Raw genomic sequence first — 17,052 nt, 5'->3', positions numbered from 1 at the left:
CATCGTGGCTACACATCTCACTGCATTTTATTCATCTATTCATCAACTCTTAGAACATCCTTACCAAAATCTTCCAACTTTCTACTTTCACAATCAAACCAGAAATGACCATACTTGTTACACAAGCTACATTCTTCTTTTTACATATACTTATCATATGATCTTGCTCACCATATTGATTGCATCCTATTTCATTACACTCATAAATCAAATGTGAATATTCCCTTCAAAAATAACATGCCTTATGTTGTCCCATGTATCTCACTGTACCCCATTACCTGCAAAATTTTTAACTTTAAAAACATTTCAAGTTCCCACTCTCCATTCCATACCCCTCTTTCATCATTTGTTTCTTTTTTTTTTTTTACATCCACTACAGAATATCACATTAAAAAAAAAAATCATTGCATGCATTTCCATCTGTTTTATACTGAATCTACTACTAAATGTTCAGTCTCAAAAGTAATCATCACAGATAAAAAAAACTATTTTCCAAAATGTATGAGTGGTCTAATGTCTTTAGACACAAGACCCAAAGGCAGAACAATTTTGGTTCATACAAAATATCTGTCAGTTACTTCCTCTATATTAGCTCAAGTCTGAATAGTATACATTCTCCTTTTTTAATAACATTTACAGTATCTGATCTTGCAGCACCACCTGTTCACACTGCATCAGCAAACAATGTATTCTGCTCACAGTACTTTTTGCTACCCTCAACAACAGTGCTTTCTCCATTAGTTTCTCGGAAAACTTTTCCACCATCTCTGACCATGAGATTTTAGAAACTGATAGCTGGTTCACCTCTGTTTATCATCTGAAACACAACTGCATTAGATAAACCACCTTCCTTGTATTCTGTGATTCATAACTCAGCACAACAATCCTCCTGACAGTCAGCTAACTGCTGACTATTTGTAAAAATCTAAATTGTCACTACTGTCTTCTTTTGTAAATCTGACTCACTATCTTCCAGTGTTTGTACCGCATCACTCAAATGTTCCCACCATTCCTTTGTGGCTATCATCCTTCTACCTGCAGGTGATACTGCACCAGGAAGAGTAGAAGGAAGTGCACAAGCAACAACACACATTCCCCAAAAAAGTAGTTCCCAATTTCCTGAGAACCTGGACAAATTTCCCCTAGTAGCATAAATACCACTTCTGGTCTTCCCTGAAAAGAGGCTACTAACCTAGTGGGACTAACCCAATTAACAAAGGATAGATACATATATAGCTAGCTAGATAGATAGATAGATAGATATATAGATAGATAGACAGATAACAATGGGACTATATCAAAATATCAAATGGACAAATTATCGAAATCCACATGGTTGAGACCACATGATTGACAATTGAGTTCATCGAACCATTTGTACTGAGATTGTGTTACAGTAGGGATCAGAAAATTTTCCCTTTTTCTCACTGCAGTGTGATCTTGGAGTAAAGCATTGTTTTTGTTATATGCTGGTATTGTTTGGGTTTGAATTTTTTTTTCGACAGACTGAATTATTGATCATATGGTCCCTACCATATGGATTTTGACAATTTGTCTGTTTGTTCTTTTGACATAGATCTGATAAAAATGCATACTACATTTTCCTTTCACATGCTCACCTTCTCCCATCCTTATCTTAATGCACTGTCTGAAGTTCTCCTTTCCTATTAGAAACAAACTAGAGAATAAGAGATTGCCCTGCCTATTTCCTCTCTATATGGCCACCCTATAAGACCATCCTTCATTTACCAATATCCTCTTCCATAATTTGTTATAAAGGTCCTGTACCCCATTAAGCCCTTTCTATCCCCTTCTACTTGGGAGAATAATGGAAACAAAAACTGGAGTAGAAAATCCTTTTGGTCATTATTTAACGCTATCCCAACAACATCCTTCACCTGAAATTTTGCCCATCTAGCAACATTTATCAAGGTTATCCTATGTTTTTCTGAGGATCTACCCATAAAATACTACCTATGCCTCTCATATTATATCAAGTAGAAAGTGCACTAAATTCAACTCCAATATTTTTGCAAAAACATTGCCACCCACATTACACAAAGAAAGTGAATTAAGATTACACGGTCTTCCTTCTCTTTCTTTTCCTTATAAAAGACTATAATATAACTGTTATTTCTTACCTGGAAGCTAGGATTATCATCTCAGTCAAGATTTTAATAACACCTTAACAGCTAAGCATTTTCGAAAGATCTGTCTCTTAATCTCTGCCCATCATGGTCCATTTTTGTCAGTTGTTCATAAAAACTCATCTCAAAAAACATTCAAATATCTTTCATGATATTTTCAAAAAATATTACTAGGCCGGACTTCTACAAGTCAAGACAAAAGAATAACTGCAGCTTGAATTTTAATGAGAATTAGATGTTTACTGTCATTTTCCTACTCGACATATACAAAAAAAAAAAAACAGCAGTTTATTTACACACACATAATCTTTTTAGGTCTGAAATCAAACCAGCATAATATATTTACAATTTTAATAGCTTCTGTTTATCTTACTGGGAAGAGAACTAAATGTTACACATTTGTTTTTAGCTGTTTTATCAGAGTTGTATCCTGTCTATTTAAAGAAGACATTTTTGCCCAAATTAAACCCTAAATTCAAATCACAGTCCATGGGATTCAGAAAGGCTTACTACAATGCAAAAGCCTTTTTTTCAGAAGGTTTCCACATCATGTCACCAAGTCAGAAGAGCTTGCTTATCAGCATGACTTTTTTCTGTAATTGTTCATAACATGGGGCGGGGTCTCACTGATGAAGCTGGATGCAGTTTGGTAGAGTAGCTAATGCAAGTTAACCATGTGCTCTCTTCGGGAAATGGTAACAACAACATAATGCTGCAGAGACAGTCAGAGAAGCAATCTGATGAATTCATTTTCCATGGAAGGAAAGAAGTATATACCATGTTGATGGTGTATATCTATTTAGCTTATAATTTTGGGAACATCTTGTATCACAACTACATGTGGATATTGCAGAGCTACACGTGTGTGTGTGTGTGTGTGTGTGTGTGTGTGTGTGTGTGTGTGTGTGTGTGTGTGTGTGTGTGTGTGTGTGTGTGTGTGTGTGGATGTGTGTGTGTGTGTGTGTGTGTGTGTGTGTGTGTGTGTGTGTGTGTGTGTGTGTGTGTGTGTGTGCATGGGTGAATTGGTGACTCTATATGTGTTCGTGTGATTGTTACAAGATGCCAGTGCATCAAGTATGTGGACTGGAAGTGGGGTCAGGTCTGATACCACAGAGTTTGACACAGTAATTAGTTGCTAATAAGATATTCTTCAGAGTGGCTTTAGCTTGTCTCTTGGATGTTCTCATAAACCTTCTATTTGATTAACCCATGTTAGCAATTTAGAGCTGGTGTCATGAATATTTCTGAACCCCAGGATAGATCTCTTCACTGTTTCAACATATGTGCATGAAATTTCCCAGACAAGATCCCTCAATATCTGCAATTTCATTTTGTCCTGGTCCCCTTCAATAAACACATCAAACCAAATGACGTTTGACGACCTTTATTAAACTTCCATACACATAATTTTATTAGACAATATTTATTAATTACAACTAAAACATAGTATAGCTGATTGAATTCCAGCATCAAAATCCATGTAATGTTAATCAGGACAGTGTGACCTTGCTCATCCTGACCCAGTAAGCAGCATCCATACCTCCACTCACTTACTTATGAAGCAGCATCCCACCACTCACTTCATTTGCCATTTATTGAATTACACAATAAACCAAATATGCAGCGTCCTTACCTCAGCTTGCTTATTCATCAAGCTACCTCCAAATACTCACTTTCCTTTCCCAACTCATTGAAATGAACATCCAAAACCAGAAGGGGAACAGAAGAGGGCATGCCTGTCCCTCTTCTCCATCCTACCCGGTCTGATAAAATAACCGCAATCCCCACTATTCCACCAAAAAGGGGAAGGGAGGCTGGATAGCAAGTTCAAGCCAAAATGTGATTCCTTACCCAGTTACACTTGCATAAGCCCCTTAAGCCCCTCCCTACCCTTACCTCATTTCTTCCCAATCATCTCTCCTTCCCATTTAACCCTTTCCTCCCCCTGCCCTCTTACTCCTACTAATATGTTTATCTAACCCCACTCTGAAGATGCCCCTGGACAAACTGGTTTGTTACCAAACTTTATTTGTCCTAGTCCCCTTCATTAAACACATCACACCCAATGATGTTTGATGACTTTTATTAAACTTACATAAACATAACTTTATTAGCCGATATTTATTAATTACAACTGAAACATAGTATAGCTGATTGAATTCCAGCATATCAACATCCATGTAATGTTAATCAGGACAGCATCACCTTCCTCATCCTGACCCAGTAAGCAGCGTCCATACCTCCACTCACTTACTTATGAAGCAGCATCCCACCACTCACTGCATTGACCATTTATTGAATTAACATCCAACCAAATAAGCAGCGTCCTTACCTCTGCTCGCTCATTCATCAAGATACCTCCAAATACTCAATTTCCTTCCCAACTCATTGAAATGAACATCCAAAACCAGAAGGGGAACAGAAAAGGGCATGCCTGTCCCTCATCTCCTCCCACCAGCCTGACCAGGCTGTTCCCTCTCTCTCCTACCAAACTTCCAACCTAACTGCTCATTAAAAGGCATTAAGAACATCAGCATCATTCGGTGTACAACATACTCTCTAACCAAACTAGATCTGTGTCACCACCTTCCAAAGGCCCAACTCATAAATAGCCAAAGTAGCCAACTGCCTAACAGGCTAAAATTAAACCCCAACCCTTCTACATTGCTAAAGTCGCCAACCATAACCTCATAACCTAGCATAACCTCTGTATATTGACTAATCTCAGTTACCTAGCCACCAATAGTAGCTTCACAATGCTTCTCAGGTCATTACCTGCTGAATGAACCACCAAAACACTAAACCCATGGCAGGTGAAACGAAACCAGAACAGTGCACCAACAAAACTCTATGAAGCCCAATGACACCAGAAACAAAGTATGTCTAGTTGCATCCCCTTTCTCCTTCCAATGGATATACGAATGACCAAACTTGAGATTTCATTTCTAATGGATCAATCACCTAATAATCCTGCCATCAAACCCACTATTATAAGGTGAGAAAGCATTTGGCAACCAAAACCGCCCTGTTAATGACATCAGTACATCCATGAACAATAAGCAGATGAAATGCAGGCCAATGGCCCTCCATAAACCAATGCCAATCCTTGCAACCAACTTACTTTAACAATAGGCAATGTCTGCCAAACATCACACTGTCGAACCTACCCTTGCAGCATGAGCCACCGCCCAACATTTACTAAATTAACCTAACCCTGTCACCCATGGAACTGAAGTAATTGCAGCTAAAGGCTCCTTGACCAACTAAAATGTCCCAACTTGTTCACAAGCCTGAACCAAATAACTCAGCAATCCATCCCACCTGTCTCCTAAACCCTGGTGGCTGCAACACAATATAACCAAGCTAGCAACACCCTTCCATATGCTTTACTTCTAAAAGCTACCCCAGAACCCTACCATAAGCATTTAATCCTTCTAACCCAGCCTAATGTGCCTTGGCTGACTGGATCAGCAAACCATACCACTGTCATATCGATCAAGTGAAAACAAGCACTATTCCCCCAACTTCTCCTGCTAATACTATACATACTAAATTAAAACCAACTTCAAAGTTCCACATCCCATCTCCAGTCATCCTACCCCTTCTGACAGACAAGCCACAAAACAATCCCCCCAAATGTATGCCCTGACCTAATCCTCTTGCCACATTTGTAAACTAATGCAACTCCCCCTGACCAATGAAATGCAGCTACCAAAACTCAACACCATCCTTATTCCACTGCCTGCCCTTGGAGTTCCCCTTTAAAGCTTTCCTTCCAATGTATCACATTTGCATCCAATAACAAAATAAACCCTAAACATCTGCTAGAAGACCAAAAACCATGTCCTGATTAAACCATATAACTTCAGTCTAGCCACTGCAATACCCATCAAGCCCTCCTACTGTAAAAGTCACATATATAACATATATAACATACAACCTATCAGTCCAAGGAAAGGAATAACAACCAAACTAAATAACCTACCCTCCCCATTCCTAATCCACTGAAGCTCCAATCACTACTTCCCTTTATAAGAAACAAATAATCCTACATAATGTCCCCACACTCTTTGATTCAATAGAAAATCCTTAAGAAAACCCCCTCATATTATCCGTGTAACAAATTAACCTACACAAGTCAGGATGCTGTAAACTCAAATTAACCAGCATGTCTTCCACATCTGTCACTTGTACCGAATGGTACTGAATACCTACCCCCAGATTTCAAACCAGTGTGAAACCTACACAATGTTGGTAAGGGCAAGGCTGTCTCCTACTGCAATCAGACTGCCTAAGAAAACTTAACACTCAGAGGTCCCCTCACATGTAAGCAGTAAGCAAATAAAGCCTTAAATCTTGCATACTGTTTACATTTCCTAATGTCATAAGGCTAACCCCACCCACATCAGTGAGTTTGCACATCCTGGTATTCCCCATTCCAAACCTCTCTTCCCCATATCAGTGGAACCCCATCCACAATGAATTCACACATCTCTGTACTTCCCCATTCCAAACCCTTCTTCCCAGTAAAAGCAAAAAGTCAAACGACCCCCCACTGGCCTCAGGGCAAGCCTAACCAATCAGACATCGCTAAGCACCTACCTCACTGAACCAAATAACTCAGCAATCCATCCCACCTGTCTCCTAAACCCTGGTGGCTGCAACACAATATAACCAAGCTAGCAACACCCTTCCATATGCTTTACTTCCACTGGCCTCAGGGCAAGCCTAACCAATCAGACATCGCTAAGCACCTACCTCACTGAACCCCTGCTGGATCTCATCCTTACTAGTCTCCATAGTACTCCCATGCTGCACAAACTCTCACACACTGAACTGAGTAGGTAAAATTGTGACAGTACCTGTGACCTCACTCCGTGCTGCTCCAGCAATCAAAACCCCCCTTGCCACAACATCCATCACCTGATGAGACCACTTCCTTCAGCCCCTCGGCTGATACGAACTCTGCGTTGATACCATCTGTGACCCCATTGCATAGCACTCCAGCAACTAAAACACCCAGCATAGCACCACCATCTGCAAGAAAAGACACGTAAATCATCTGATAAACATAAAACACATTTAAAGACAACCTGCCCACCCTCTGAATGCCATCAATAAATCCATCCTCCTTTGCCACATCCAAGGCCCTATTACTACTTGCCCAAAACATCTCACTTTTGTAGGACAAAATATCACCACATGACTTTTTTTAAGTGCCCCCTCCCCATCCCCTGAAAGGTGGAAAAAGACTTTTCAAGCACTGCTACTACAAAGTTAGAAAGATGAACGAATAAGAGGTTATGCATTAGCCTGCCTTTTCTAAATGGTATGAAGTCTGAAACTCAAAAACAGACCAAACTGTGAGGCAAAATCTGGTTATTCTGTGAAATTGTGAACAGATGAGAGGCATGCCATGACCCCACATTTGTGTCAAATCACAGCAGCTCCATGAAGAACAGATAAAATACATGACAAAGCCTGCACCCTCTGCAAAATCTGGACCAGTAAGAGCCCTGACACACCGTGCAACATTAGAGGATTGACCATATTCACCCTGGCATACCCCCTCCAATGTCAATGAAACTGTTTACATTTTCATGGTGGGAGAGCTGAGCTAAGCATGCCAACAGCTGTTTTTTTTTTTTTAATTTTGAGAAAGGTATGACATGTAAAACTGAAATGCCTGTCATTATTTTTTAAATCCAGCCCTCAATAATCAACACAGCTTCATGAAAAATGAAACTCCATTTGCATTGTTACTTCACTTTTTTTTTTGTATGCCATCTATAACTATACTATCAAAAGAAAGATATTAACGGAAAGAATACTGCTGATACTAAACAAATTAAATTGTAAAAGTATATTTTTCATGCCACTTCTCTAGCAACTTTCTACTCTGTTAATCCTATTAAACACAGTCAGATCAAAATAGTTGGCAAGTCCTTTTATAGCTTTCCATCACCTGAGAACATGCACCAAGATCCGTTTAGAACCAAAATATACAAAACATATAGCGATTAACATGACATGTCCTGTAAAGCTTTAGCAAGCTCACATCAAACTTATTGCTTGGTCTATTAAGTAATAAAAAGGTTTATTTTACATTATGTGCAACTATTTAAATGGTAACAATGGTAAATAATAGAAATTCATATTAAATTTTCAACAGCACCATCCTTCCCCTCACTTTTCTCTTCTCTTTCTCTCGTCTCCCCTGGCAAACCAATCATCCCACTCCCGCTTTCTGTCTCAGCAATGAACACCCCACTCATGGTTCCTTCCCATTTATTTTCTCTCTCTCTCTCCTTTTTTCCCCTCTTCTCTTTCATAAGACTTTCTCGTGCTCCACCCTTAAATGATGGAGTAAACTATGTCCATACAATGCCTGTAGATCAAGTTCCCACCAGAATGTGATTCTTTACCCAGTTACACATGCATAAGCCCCTTTAGCCCCTCTCTACCCTTATCTGATTTCCTCCCAGTCATCCCTCCTTCCCATCTAACCCTTTCATCCCCCCTACCCTCTTAACTCCTACTAATATATTTATCTAACCCCACCCTGAAGATGTCCCTGGACAAATTGGTTTGTTACCAAACCTCATTTGGTTTCTGCATCATAATAACTTTTAAGGAATGTAGAAAAAATGTCAGATATGTCCATACCTGTTCAAGCATATAAAATATGCAAGTTTTAGTGTAACATAAAAATGACAAAAAAATTACATTTTTCCGGTAAAAAGAATATTATTTTTTGTTTCAGATTAAAAGAGATCATAACAGGGTATGATTCTGATGCATACTGAGTTTGTAAACTGGTAAACATGCCAAATATACATTTCTATTGAAAAAAATGCAAGAACACCTTGTGGTAATTTTTCATATCCAGAGACAATCCTACCATGGTGCTTGTGCACAAAGACATGTAGCACCCGACATGGACTATCTCCACGACAATGCTAAATGCTAATTGTGCAGTCCAGGGGAGAGGCATATGCTAATTAGACGTGCTCTCCTCACATAACTGCCTGTGGTAAACCATTTATGGAACTGAGTGATTAATCACTCACTATGTAATGTTGCATGGCTGTCCTTGGCCAGTCTTACAAAACTCCATGTTTATCACTTGCGGTAGAGGTAAGAGCTGAGGAGTTTAGTGGTCAGGTAGTGTTAGGGTGTTTTTGTATAACTGTATGTGAGGGGGCCACATGTGTAAGTGTATTTGTGTGTGTGTGTGTGCCTGAGATAAATGAGGAGTAGGTTAGGAGGCGTGTGTGGGTGTAGATATGAGAGAATGGATAAGTGTGTCTGTGAATGCAATAAGGTAAGGAAATGTGTGTGTGTGTGTGTGTGTGTGTGTGTGTGTGTGTGTGTGTGTGTGTGTGTGTGTGTGTGTGTGTGTGTTGGGCCAGGGGAAACAGTAGCCACCAGGAATTACTTCAACTTTGTGGGTCAGTGGGAACATTATTCACCAGGGAATATATCAATATCATGGGTTGGGGGGATTGCTAACCACCAGAAATTATTTCAACTGCATGAATCAGGTGTAGAGTGTCTTAAAGGCAGTAAAAGGAATTACAACTCTGTACCCACCCACTGAGGATGTTAGTCCTCTGTATCTCCACTAGATGTCAGAGATACCATCTAGAAAAGAGTTAACACCACCACCACCTACAAAAGGCAACTGCAAAGGGGGTGGTGGGCTAAAAGGATTCAACCACTGCACCTCTACATTAGAAAGATTGGCACTGACCCACTGTGCTAACAGATAAGTTAATGCAGTTAGGGTTTTTGTAAATAAACCTACTAAGGATCTCAGGCACTATTCCATACCTGCAACAGTTTGTGATGTACAAGGGGGATGGGCAGGGAACAAAATACAACTCTCAACTTCGTAGTGCAAGACAAGAAAAAATCAGGAATGGATTTAAATTATGCCTCCTACAAACTTAAAAAGTTGAAATTCTAACATGTTTTTACTGCCATAGATTTAACGAAGGAAATGGAATGTGAAAGTCTAATGTCTGACATTGATAACTGTAATCAGCCGTGATTTATGAGCAGGAAAAATGAAACATTGGGGACATTCTGATCACACAGGGAGAGGTAAGGCGTGTGTGTGTGTGTGTGTGTGTGTGTGTGTGTGTGTGTGTGTGCGTGTGTGTGTGTGCGTGTGTGCGCGTGTGTGTGTGTGTGTGTGTGTGTGTGTGTGTGTGTGTGTGTGTGTGCGCGTGTGTGCGTGTGTGTTTGAATATGTATATTGCATGCAGAAGAGTGAATGTGGGATGCCTGTGCAAACATGATGTGTTCATCAAAACTGTTAACTACCACAGTAATTGGTGATATTCAGAAAATGTATATTTTCAGGTGAAATATACAGGGGATCATTCCCAATATAATTATAACTCAGTGGGGTAACAGAGTAGGCCATTACTGTGTTCTACAGTCTGTGAAGACGCTTAAAAATGGCACTCTGAATGTAAACTGTGAATAATGCAAAATGTCAGGCTGTAGCAGTGAGCACCACTGAACATAATGATGCACAGTCTATCTATGAATGACTTTGTCTGAGTCTCTCTTTGAGATTTTATTAGAAAACTTAGAGGAAGTAACATGAATATGATCACCCCTAAAAATATGCAACTCCTGTTCTACCCTTGGGTTCAGCACTACTATGAATTTGTATCCATATCATTATTTGCTAACACTGTTAAGATTCTTGACTGGAGTGCCTTCTGTGTGGAGTCTTCTTGCTCTCCCCATGTTCCTGTGAATTTCCTCTGGTGCTTTGGTTTCCTCCCAAATTCCAAAGACACGCAGTAGGGGGACTGGACACTCTAAACTGGCCATAGGCGTGAGAGTATGTGTGAGTGTGCGGTGTTTAACAACTATCATGTCAGGGTTACCCACCTGGTGGTGTAAACCTTGGCTATAGATGATTGTTAACTGTTGAAGTGACACCCCGACTCCATTTGTAAAAATGGGAAATAGAGGTTCTGTATAGATGGATGACCGGATCATTAGTTGCTCAAACATTTAGCATGTTAACTTTGGCATGTTGAAAACAAACAGGTATTTGTTATATTTAATGCAAACATGTCTCTGCAAAGATATATTCTAAGCTACTTTTGTACTCTGGATACTAGGAAGACATTCAGCATAATAACAACAATGGAAACTGCATAATTAAAAATAGCAAACTGTGTTATTAAAGGCATATATACCCAACATTTTGATACCTATCTATAAAAAGGTTATATTTCAGACCTTCTTTTTTGATTCTTATGAAACTTTAATGTAATATTACAAATGTCATTGGCTATAAAATGCTTCTAAGACATATTCTACCCTCAAGAATTTCATTGTAGAGCAGTGTTGAATTAGAGGTAACCACATTACATGAGTTATAGCATGGCATCATAGTCATTTTTTTACGTTTGGAATTTTCTTTTTAGTTAATATAATTTTATTGTTTTCAAGTTTGGTAATAATAATATAGTAAAGAAAACTAAGGTGGAACAAATAATAACAAGTTAACCCAAAACAGCCTCCCCAATCTCCACAGAGAGAAAGAAGAAATTTGTTATTTTAAACTTAACATCATTCTTCAAATTAAATGTAATACTTAAAAAGGAGCCACCACTTATACTTAGGAAATATAAGGTTGTTCTGAATTGTCTGGTTCCAGAGGTCAAGTATATATTTTTTGTACCATACTCTTTAGAAAAATGAATTTTGCATTTCTTTGGGAATATATGATACATTACCAAAATCCATGTGTCATAAGAACAATCAATCCTGGCATGATATATAAAAAATTATTTTTTGCAATAAAAAATGTTTTTTTTCCATAGCTGTTAAATTCTTGTACAAAGCCACAACATATGCTGTGAGTCTCCAGTATTTCCACAGCATGACAACATTTCTTTGAATTATAAGCTCAGCTGCATATATTATTTTGTAGCAGGACACCTTATAAAAGATGTTTTGCTTTATCACTCTGTCTCTAAAAGAATGGAAAGAATGGAAAAAAAAAGTTTTGTAATATGCCCACAGTGAGCTAAAAGTATCAAGTAAGATGATGCACATTCTTTGCTCAATAATGCATTATTTTATTTAAATTATAAAAAAAAGATCTAACTTGATTGTATAATTCTGCTAGCGATTTCTTACCATTTTAATTTTCTCTGCACTTAGTGCATTCATATCTGAAAAAATGAAAAATAGTACAAATTAGAGAAATTAATAATTTTGTGTTTTAATAAATTAAACTGAATAGCAACACGATACACATCACAAATCTCAGCAAGGCTTGCTCTACTAAAGGATCTACTGGTAATATTTAAAGTAAAGCATAATTTAGCCGAGATCGCTAACCAGGAGAAAAAAATCATATTAAAAAGGCCATGATTTAGATAACAGTGATTGTATTTCAGCTAAATATGAGAATGGATGGATGCATTTGCCATACCCCTGCCAATAATTTATAGAAGGGATGAAATTGAACATTATACCAATTATATATTTTTAAAACACTGTAAACCTAAATATAATATTAGGCCATCAATCCAAAATCCACCCAACAGTGAAGAACTGGTTAAGGATTATCAAGGTATAAGGGGTGAATCCCCTCCAAAAAATAAAAAAAAAATTCTCTCAAGCGTGTTGTGCCAACCCAGAGAAGGAGGAAGTAATGTTGATTTTATATGAAAGCACCATACAGAATACATTTTTAACTTAAAAAAAAAAAATTGCCATCAAATTAAATTTTCAAATCATTGCATGTGTTCTATATATTTGTCATTAACTCATACAGGTTTTTAGTTTGTAATTCAACAAAGTGTGAATTGGTATTTGAAAAAGCCAATCTGATACTTTAATGTGTTCAACGACATTACCCTAAAATTATTTTCTTTTTTGAATTACATAGAAATATAATTTTTATTTTTGCAGGGTTAAGTGTATAGCTTGTAATAAATTTTATTTTATAAGCAATAAAGAATAATCTATGATGAGAATCCTGAGTATTAGTTTATGTCAAAACTATATTGTCTATTTAAATTTAAATGAGTTATAACAATGTTCTGTTGGAAATATTAACTCGTTTATATCAATTATATTCAAAATGGGATTTATTGTTACCAAAATAAAGAGGAAGATAAGGAGCAGCCCTGACAGACTGCTCTTATTTGTTGTTTATGGATATTAACTATGACAAATACATTTTACTCAGACAGGAATTTCTTGTTAAAATTCAAGATTTATCTGCCTTTTATTCTAAAGAAAATCTTGAACAATATAAAATATTTTAATTTTATGAGGCCAAAGTTAGTGGCTCCATTTTTCTAAGATTTGTTTCAAATCAACAACCAACTTCAATTAATATTATTAAAGCATTGCCAGGATTACCTACAAAGAAAAAAATGAAATTATGGAGGCCTTTTTCACGTTTTTCGTATATATATGTGGAAAAAAAGACAGTTTCCTTTGAATATGTTAGTCTACTATTAATAGACAACAATATATGCACTGTTCATTTTTCATAGTTCACTTTGTCCATGGACTCAATTGAAAAAGTTATAAATGAAGGCTTAACAATAAAGCCAAAGGACCTGATGCACTCCTTTTTGAATCCTGTATGCAACAGGATGCTCTTGTGCCCTATTTATTTTGGTTGTATAATTCATCAGCCTCTAGCCCTTTATCAGTCAAACATTATTCCTTTTTAGCAAAAATTATTATTAAAAAAAAAACTAATACAGATGATACATTAGTTATAAATTACAGGCCAATAGCACTTCTCAAGACAGACTATAAATTATTAGATAAATTAGTTAATATTCACTTAATTACAGACTTAGTGCAAGCAGTCCACCCAAATCAATTTGGCTTTATACCAGGAAAGCTGATAACTTTATGTAATGAATAAGATAAATGATAACCACTCTAAATGTGCAGGCTTCTGTGCAACTGGTGCATATAAAGCATTTGATATTTTTAATAGAGAATATATTTTTCATTTACCATCCTAGTTAGACTCCCCAGTGAGGATATTGAATATTATTAAAGCTCTATTTAATTCTACATTTTATCAAATCACAGTCAACAATCATTTGTTATTGTTAAATTAACAAGCATTATTTTCTTGTGAAATATATAGGATTTGTACTTCTGACATATGAGAGTTTTTACATGTATTTTGGACAACAATTTTACCTGGCCTTTTGTGTAGAGGTCAAATAGACACCTGTTGGAAAACAAGTATAGTGTCAGATTATAACACCAAAACCCCTCTGAAACATTGGACTTACTCATTGTATTTAAGAAGCCATATGTCAGTTCTCTGAAGGTTCACTAAAAAAATACTAGTAGTACTAATGATGATGAAGATGATGATGATGATAATAATAATAATAATAATAATAATAATAATAATAATAATAGTAATAATAATAATAATAATACTCGGGGAATTCCCATAAAGTGCTTAGTACAAAATGTCATTTTATTCTGAAGATCTTCACTGGATCTCCATAATTTGCATGGTAGAAACTGCTATTGTAAGTGCAGAGAATATAGGGTTCACTCTATACAGAGTAAAAGAAATATATGTTTTTATACTAGATATGGTATCTGTATATAAGTAACCATATTCTAGTTTTGATAAGGCAATTTACAATAAAATGTTCAAGAACGTCTAATAAGATACTTGGGTACAAGCACAGACATAGTACTTATAATAGCTATGTTGTTCTTTAACAGATACTGTTCCCCAACAAACCATATCAATAATTATTAAGAAATGATCCATAACAGCCCTTTGCTTTCATATGTATGCAAAACATAATGCATCCTACTGATATTAGATTCAAGCACTGCTATTCAACAAGCCACCTCATTTATATTCAGCAGTGATCCCATAATAACCCTGTGCATATTTTCAGCCCAACCTTCAAAATACATCACCTTCTGTTTACATGTTTAATGTTTGTGAGTAAAACTGAAAGAAATGATGAGCACTGTCAATTATGGGCATATATACATCCCCCAAGCTGCCCATATTAATTATTTTTCAATGAATCATGCTTATATGCAGATCCTGCCTCCCCTCACCACAAAAAACAATTTAGCAACTTTCTATTTGCAATTTTGATGTGTCATTGTGAAAAAAAGTGAAATACAGAACAGCCTCAAAAATGAATTTCAGCATGAAATTTGAAGACACATACACTACCCCAAGGTTTGCAAGCCCAAGTAACTCCCTTGTGTTTCATACATATCCTGCATACCTACTTCATCTCAAAAAGATAACAACCTCCTCTTTACCTCTATTGATGTTAGATTGTAATAGCACTGAAATAAAAAACATGATCAAATTAATCTATTTCAACTCGCCTGTCTAAAACCACAGTAATGATCATTTTATTTTGCTCATCCTAAATATCCCTTTTCTTTCATTCAAAGACTGCCCCCTAAACAGATAGCCACTTCGGGTGATTACCTGTGATGTATGTTCCTCAGACTTGTTGAAAAGAAACAGCCTTAGTAACATATTTTAACTTGCTGATATAGTACACCCTAACTCCTCACAGATCATTATGGACATAAATAAAAATAAATAGAAGTTCTTTGTGCTGCAGGCAGTGGCTACTGTATCTGGTTTTCTGAGAGTAAGTAAAAAAACATCATGTAGCTGCAAGAAAAAACTGCAACTAATAATTATAGTTCTTTTCCTGGCAATGTCTACTCATATAACTAGAAACTGATGGGAAAGCATTTAGTTCACTTTTTAAGAGCAATCATTCCCAGCTGTTAAAATGCATAGTTATAAGATATGTTGGCTACTTATGTCTTGCTATTGTGTTTGTGCGGGCAGAGGTGAGAAGTCATGCTAATAAGCAGCACAATCTCTTACCTCTGGGTTATATGCACCAAATGATTTTAATGGGAAGCTGTAGGGTAATTATTTGGCTGATGCACTTGCTGTATTAGCCAAATAATTATCTCATAGGTTTCATGAGTAAGATGTGTACATTCAGTAGAGGTATATCCTTGTTGTGGCAAGTATTTGAAGGCTAAGGATCTATCATGGAAGCATTAAGGATTCTAGTCATTTGTTTCTTTACTTATATACCTACTTTGTAATAAACGTCTATGGAAAACTCATCCAAACACCTACCTTGCCCTTTTCAAATATCCAATTACTTGTACTACTTTGTCTATGCCCCTGTCCGCATCTTATGTTTGGTATTGTTGTAAAAGCTTTCTTTTCTACTCCCCAAAACCTGTGTATTGTCCTTGCCTTATTAAATAACACATCTCATAAACCTCCCAAATTCTTCCTCATTTCTCTAATCTTATATAGTATTTCTCCATTATTTCTATTGTTCTCACCCATGCCTTCCATTTTTGTCCTTTTGACCTCCAATATCACATCTTAGCATTCAATTCCACACCACCACCTCATCCCTCCCCCAGTTAGCTCAATTTCCATCTATAAATCTTTCACTGGTATCATCCTATGATTTTCATATGCTGTTCCACTCTATCCATCATATCCTTGGCCCTTATTTGAATCTCTCTTAGCCTATACTCCAACTTTCTTTCTTTTTTTTCTTCATGTCATAGTCTCTGTCTCTCTTTGCACCATTACTCTACCTGTCCATGCTGCATGCTTTTATACCATCCCCCCTTAATACTGATCTGCTTCTTAACTCTTCAGATTTGTACCATCACCTTGCCTACCATTCCTTGCAGATAATATACCTGCTTTACATCCTGGCAGTACTCCAGATTCCATCTCCATATTGTTTTTACTTTTGATTAAGCAGACCATCCAACTATTATCATAATAACATCAGATGGTTTTATCTCTGTTACCTTAATATCCATTATTTCCCCTGTT

The sequence above is a fragment of the Protopterus annectens genome, chromosome 7.part0 (genome assembly GCF_019279795.1).
Source record: "Protopterus annectens isolate FY-2018-M chromosome 7.part0, PAN1.0, whole genome shotgun sequence".
Taxonomy (NCBI): domain Eukaryota; kingdom Metazoa; phylum Chordata; order Ceratodontiformes; family Protopteridae; genus Protopterus; species Protopterus annectens.
The sequence above is the reverse complement of the archived record's forward strand: the minus strand, read 5'-3'. Positions refer to the sequence as shown.